Below are 8,019 nucleotides of genomic sequence, written 5' to 3'. Positions count from 1 at the left end.
GTGTAGATATTTTTGAATATAAGGAAGCTTTTAATCTAACATGTTTGTGAAAAATGAGGATTACATAGAAAAATTGACAATATTGAATTATTTTGGAAAAAACTCAGATAAAATAATAGGAATACAAATACTTTTAGTATATAATTGAAAAATGAAGTGTTAGCATTTTCTGATAAAACTGAAGATTTTTATATGATAAATGTATCATAAAATTGAGGATTACATAGGATAAGTGATAATATAAATACTTTTGGAAAAACACTCAGATACAATGCTAGGCATAGAAATGCATTTAGAATGTAATTGAAAAAGTGTAGATATTTTCTGATAATACTGAAGATTTTCATCTAACCTGAGTGTGAAAAAATTGAAGACTACAAAGGATAATTGACAATATTGAAGAGATTTTGGAAAAAAACCTCAGATAAAATATTAGGCATATAAATACACTTAGGAGATAATTAAAAATGAAGTTGAAACATTTTCTGATAAAACTAAATATTTTCATATAACTTGTTTCATAAAATTGATGATTACATAAGATAATAGTTAATAAAACCATGTAATCCTCAATATTATACATATGTTCTATGAAAATCTTCAGTTTTTAATAAAATATCTCCACTTCATTTTCAACATACTGAAAATGTTTCCACTACATTTATCAATTATATCATAAATGTATTTTTATGCTTACAATTTTACCTGATTTTTTTCCAAAAAACCTTCAATATTATGAATTGTCCAATATAATCCACAATTTGATCACACACAAGTTAGATGTAAATTTTCAGTATTATCTAAAAATGTCACTACTTCCTTTTTCAATTATATTCTACATGCTTTCGTATGCCTATCATTGTATCTGAGTTTCTTCCAAAAAATTTTATATTATCTATTATCCTATGTAATTATCAATTTTATGAAAGATGTTATATGAAAACAAAATGTTAAATTATATCAAAAAATGTTTCCACTTCCCTTTTAATTACCTTCTAAATGTATTCATAGGCCTATTATGTTATCTGAGTTTTTCCACAACAACTTCAATATTATCAATTATCCTATGTAATCCTCCATTTTCTCACACACAGGTTAGACGAAAACTGTCAGTATTTTCAAAAAATATCTACTCTTATTTTTCAATTATATTATAAATGCATTTTTATGCCTAGCATTGGAACTGAGTATTTTTGTAAGTAAATCTTCAATTTTGTCAATAACACAATGTAATCCTCAATTTCATCATATATATGTTTTATGAAAATCTTAAGTTTTATCAGACAATGTCCCCACTTCCCGTTTCCTTTATATTCTAAATGCATTTGTACGCCTATAATTATATCTGAGTTTTTTATTAATAATATTCAATATTATCAATTATCCTATGTAATCCTCAATGTTCTGATATATATGTATATGAAAATCCTCAGTTGTATCAGAAAATGTTTCTACTTCATTTTTCAATTATATCCTATACTTAGTTATATGCCTATTATATGCTCTGAATTTTTTCCAAATAAACTTCTATATGATCTGTCATCCTGTATAATTCTCAATTTTATCATACATATGTTTTATGAAAACCTTCAGTTTTTTCAGAAAATGTCTCCACTTCTGTTTTTATTTATAATCTTAATGCATTTGTATGACTAGCATTGTATCTGAGTGTTTTTCCAAATATTATTTATATTATCAATATTCCTATGTAATCCTCAATTTTATGATACAAAAGATATAGGAATATCTTCAGTTTTATCAGAAAATGTTTCCACTTAATTTATCAATTATATCGTAAATGTATTTATATCCCTATTATTTTATCTGACTTCTTTCAAAAAATTATTCAATATTATGAATGTTCCTTTATAATCCACAATTTTATCACATACGAGTTAGATATAAATCTTCACTATTATCTAAAATGTTGCCACTTCCTTTTTCTTTTATATTCTACATGCATTCGTATCCCTATCATTGTATCTGAGTTTCTTACAAAAAAAATTTATATTATTTATTATCTTATATAATCATCAATTTTATGAAACTTGTTATATGAAAAAATTCAGTTTTATCAGAAACTGTTTCCACTTCATTTTTAATTATCTCCTAAATGTATTTATATGCCTATTATTTTATCTGAGTTTTTCCCAAAAAAACCTTCAATATTATCAATTATCCTTTATAGTCTTCAATTTTTTCACACTCAGGTTAGATGAAATTCTTGAGTATTATCACAGAAGGTCTACACTTATTTTTCTCAATTATATTCTAAATGCATTCCTATTCCTAGCATTGTATCTGAGTGTTTTTCCTAAAAATATTTATATCATCACTTATCCTATGTAATTCTCAATTTTATGTCATATAAAAATCTTCATTTTTATCAGAAAATGTTACTACTTCATTTATCAATTCTATCCTGAAAGTATGTGTATGTCTATTATTTTATCTGAGTTTTTCCAAAAAATCTTCAATAGTTTCAATTATTCTATGTGATCCTCAATTTTCACATACATGTTAGATTAAAATCTTCTACACTTCTTTTTCAATTTTATTCTAAATGCATTTGTATGCATAGAATTTGTATGCATAGAAATTCACGAATCATTTCTTCAATTTTATCAAAAACACTATGTAATCTTCAACTTTATCATACATCTGTTCTATGAAAATCATCAGTATTTTCAGAAAATATCACTTAATTTTTCATTTATTTTCTAAATTCATTTGTATGCCTAGCTTTGTTTCAGGGTGTTTTTCCAAAAAAATTATTTTATAAATTATTCTATGTAATGCTCAACTTTGTGATATGTACGTTATATGACAATCTTCAGTTTTATCAGAAAATATTTCCACTTCCTTTTAAAATTATATTCTAAAAGTATTTACATGCCTTTTTTTATCTGATTTTTTCCAAAAAAATATTCAATATTATCAGTTACACTATGTAATCCGAAATTATCCTATGTAATTCTCATTTTTCACACACAGAATAAATGAAAATCTTTATTGTATTCAAAAATATCTCTACTTATTTTTCAATTATATTCTAAATGCATTTGTATGCTTAGAATTGTATCTGAGTATTTTTCGGAATTAATCTTCAATTTTGTCAAAAACACTACATAATCCTCAATTTTATTATACATATGTTGGATAATATTCTTCAGTTTCTTCAGTAAATATCTCCACTTCATTTTTCATTTATATTCTAAATGCATTTTTATGCCTAGATTTGTATCAGAGTGTTTTTCCAAAAAAAATTATTTTATAAATTTTCCTCTTTAATCCTCAATTTTGTGATACATGTAATATGAAAATCTTCAGTTTTATTAGAAAATGTTACCACTTCATTTATCAGTTATATCCTAAAAGTATTAGTTTGCCTATTATTTTTCTGAGATTTTTTAAAAAAAATCTTCAAGATTATCAATTATTTCTTCAATTTTCACATACAGCATAGATGAAAATCTTCATTATATTCAAAAATATCTATACTTATTTTCAAGTTATATTCTAAATGCATTTGTATGCCTAGAATTGTTTCTGACTGTTTTTCTGAATAAATCTTCAATTTATCAAAAATTCTATGTAATGCTCAATTTTATCATACATATGATGTGTGAAAATCTTCAGTTGTTTCACCTAATATATTCACATATTTTTCATTTATATTCGAAATGCATTTGTATGCCTAGATTTTACAGAGAATTTTTCAAAAATAAATTATTTCATAAAATATTTTATAAATTAAAATTTATCCTATTTTATATCTGAGCATTTTTTAAAAAAATCTTCAATTTTATAAAAAACACTGTTATCCTCAATTCCATCATACATATGTTTTATAAAAATCTTCAGTTTTATCAGACAATGTCTCCACTTCCTTTTTCCTTTATATTCTAAATGCATTTGTATGCCTATAATTTTATCTGAATTTTTTATTAAAAATATTCAATATTATCAATTATCCTATATAATCCTCAATGTTATGATAAATATGTATTTGAAAATCCTTAGTTTTATCAGAAAAAGTTTCCACTTCATTTTCAATTATATCCTAAATATATTTACATGCCGATTATTTTTTTTGAACTTTTTAAATTCTTCAATATTATCAGTGTCCTGTATAATCCTCAGTTTTATCATACATGTTTTATGAAAATCTTCAGTTTTTTTCAGAAAATTTTTACACTTCCCTTTTCATTTTATTCTAAATGAATTTGCATTCCTAGCATTTCATCTGAATGTTTTTCCTAAAAATTTTTATATTATCAATAATTCTACATAATCCTCAATTTTTTGATACATAAATTATATGAAAATCTTCAATTATAACATAAAATGTTTCCACTTCATTTATCAAATATATCGTAAATCTATTTATATGCCTATAATTTTATCTGAATTTTTTCCAAAACAATCTTAAATATTATGAATTGTCCAATATAATCCACAATTTTATCACAAACAAGTTAGATGTAATTTTTCAGTATTGTCTAAAAATGTCATCACTTCATTTTTCAATTATATTCTACATGCTTCTGTATGCCTATCATTGTACCTGAGTTTCTTCCAAAAATTTTTATATTATCTATTATCTTATGTATTCATCAATTTATGAAACATGCTTTATGGAAATCTTCAGTTATATCATAAAATATTTCCACTTCATTTTAATTATCTTCTAAATGTATTTATGTGCCTATTCTTTTATCTGAGAATTTTTTCCAAAAAATCTTCAATATTATCAATTATCCTATGTAATTCTCCATTTTCTCACACACAGGTTATATGACAATCTTCAGTATATTCAAAAAAATCTATATTTCTTTTTCAATTATATTCTAATGCATTTTTATGTCTAAAATTGTATCTGAGTGTTTTTCTGAATAAATTTTCAATTTTATGAAAAACACTATGTAATCCTCAATTTTATCATACATATGATGTATGAAATACTTAAGTTTTTTGAGGAAATATCTCCACTTCATTTTTATTTATATTCTAACTGCATTTGTATGCCTAAATTTGTATCAGAGTGTTTTTCATTTTCAATATCTACTTTTCTTTTTCAATTATATTCTAAATACATTTGTATGCCTAGAATTGTATCTGGGTGTTTTTCTGAATTAATTTTCAATTTTATTGAAAACACTATGTGATCCTCATTTTTATCATACATATGATGTATGAAAGGCTTCAATTTTTTCAGGAAATATCTCCACTTCATTTTTTATTTATATTCTAAATGCATGTGTATGCCTAGATTTGTATCAGAGTGTTTTTCCAATACTAATATATTTTTTAAAGTATCCTATGTAATTCTCAATTTGTAATACATGTTATATGAAAATCTTCAGTTTTACCAGAAAATGTTACCACTTCAATTATCAAATATATCTTAAAAGTATTTGTATGCCTATTATTTTATCTGAGTTTTTTTTCAAAAATACCCTTCAGTATTGTCAACTATTCTATGTAATCCTCAATTTTCACACTCTGGAAAGATGAAAATCATCATTATACTCAAAAATATCTATACTGATTTTTCCATTATATTCTATATGCATTTGTATGCCTAGATTTGTCTCAGAGTGTTTATCCAAAAAAATATTTTATAAATTATCCTATGTAATGCTCAACTGTGTGATGCATATGTTATATGAAAATCTTCAGTTTTATCAGAAAATGTTTCCACTTCATTTCCAACCTATATTCTAATACTGAGTTTTTTCCAAAGAATCTTCAATATTATCAATTGTCATATGTAATCCTCAATTTTCACACACGAGATAGATGAAAATCTTCATTATATTCAAAAATATCTATACTTATTTTTCAATTATATTCTAAATGCATTTTCATGCTTAGCATTGAATCTGAGTATTTTTCTGAATAAACCTTCAATTTTATTAAAAACAATATGTAATCCTCATTTTTAATCATACATATGTTGTGTGAAATCTTCAGTTTCTTCAGAAACTATCTCCACTTCATGTTTAATTTATTTTCTAAATCCATTTTTATGCCTAGATTTTTATCATTGTGTTTTTCCAAAAAAAATATTTTATAAATTAACGTATGTATATCTACACTTATTTATTATGTAATCCTCAACTTTGTGACACATATGTTGTATGAAAATCTTCAGTTTTATCAGAAAAAGTTACCAATCATTTATCAATTATATCCTAAAAGTATTTGTATGCCTATTATTTTATCTGATTTTTTTCAAAAAAAAAAAGCTTCAATATTAGCAATTATTCTTTGTAATCCTCATTTTTCACACACAGGATAGAAGAGAACCTTCATTATATTAAATATATATATATTTCAATTATATTCAAAATTCATTTGTATGCCTTGAATTTTTTCTTAGTGTTTTTCTGAACAAATCTTTCTTTTTATCAAAAACTCTATGTAATCCTCAATTTTATCATACATAGGTTGAATGAAATTCTTCAGTTATTTCAGGTAATACTTCCAGTTCATTTTTCATTATATTCTAAATGCATTTGTATGCCTAGATTTGTATCAGAGCATTTTTCAAAATAAAAATCTAACTTGTCTATGATAAAATTATGGAATATATAGGACAGTTCATAATATTGAAGATATTTTGGGAAAAATTCAGATAAAATAATAGGCATATAAATATATTTATGATATAATTGACAAATGAAGTGGAAACATTTGCTGATAAAACTTATGATTTTCATATAACTTATGTATCATAAAATTGAGGATTACATAGGATTATTGATAATATAAAAATTATTCGGAAAAACACTCAGATATAATGCTAGGCATACAAATGCATTAAGAATGTAAATGAAAACAAAAGGGGAGACATTTTCTGAAAAAACTGAAGATTTATACATTATATCCTATATGTATTTATAAGCCTATTTTTTCTGAGATTTTTGAAAAACATCTTCAGTATTATTAATTATCCTATGTAATCCTCAATTTTATCAAACACAGGGTAGATGAAAATCTTCAGTATTATCAGAAAATATCTATATTTCCTTTTTCACTTCTATTCTAAATGCATTTGTATGTGTATCATTGTAACCGAAGTATTTCCAAAATGTTTTTCAATTATCAATTTACTTTTGTAATCCTCACACTTAATAAACATATGGTATATTAAAATCTTCAGTTTTACCAGAAAATATTTCCAATTCATTTTTCAATTATATCCTGCCTATTACTTTATCTGAGTTTTTAACCAAAATTCTTCAATATTATCAATTACCTATGTAATCCTCAATTTTATGCATTTGTATGCCAAGCATTGTATCTGAGTATTTTTTAAACAAATCTTCAATTTTATCAATAACACTGTGTAATACTCAAATTTATCAGACATAGATTTATGAAAATCTTCAGTCTTATCAGTAAAATATCGGCACTTCCTTTTTCTTTATATTCTAAATTTATTTGTAGGCCTACCATTGTATCTGAGTTTTGTGTATAAAATAGTTATATTATCAATTATCCTATGGAATCCTCAATTTTATGATACATAGATTATATGAAAATTCTCAGTTTATGAGAAAATATTTCCACTTCATTTTTCAATTATATCCTAAATGTATTTAAATGCCTATTATTTTATCTCAATTTTTTCAAAAAATCTTCAATATTATCACTTATTCTTTATAATCATCAATTTTATCATACATTTGTTTTATGAACATCTTCAGTGTTTTCAGAAAATATCTCCACTATAGTTTTCATTTATATTCTTTTTTTAAAGATTTATTTATTTATTTTATGTAAATACACTGTAGCTGTCTTTTTTTCACCATTTTTTTTATTTTCTAAATTCTTTGTTTACATTCCAAATGCTTTCCCCTTTCCCAGTTCCCCCTCCCTATATGTCCCATAAGCTTTATCTACACCCATACTCCAATTACTTCCCTCCTTTTTCTCTGTCCTTGTATGCCCCTACAATGCCGGATCAAGCCTTTCCAAGATTAGGGCCCTCTCCTTACTTCTTCATATAAG

The sequence above is a fragment of the Apodemus sylvaticus genome, chromosome 13, assembly GCF_947179515.1.
Source record: "Apodemus sylvaticus chromosome 13, mApoSyl1.1, whole genome shotgun sequence".
Lineage (NCBI taxonomy): Eukaryota > Metazoa > Chordata > Mammalia > Rodentia > Muridae > Apodemus > Apodemus sylvaticus.
The sequence above is the reverse complement of the archived record's forward strand: the minus strand, read 5'-3'. Positions refer to the sequence as shown.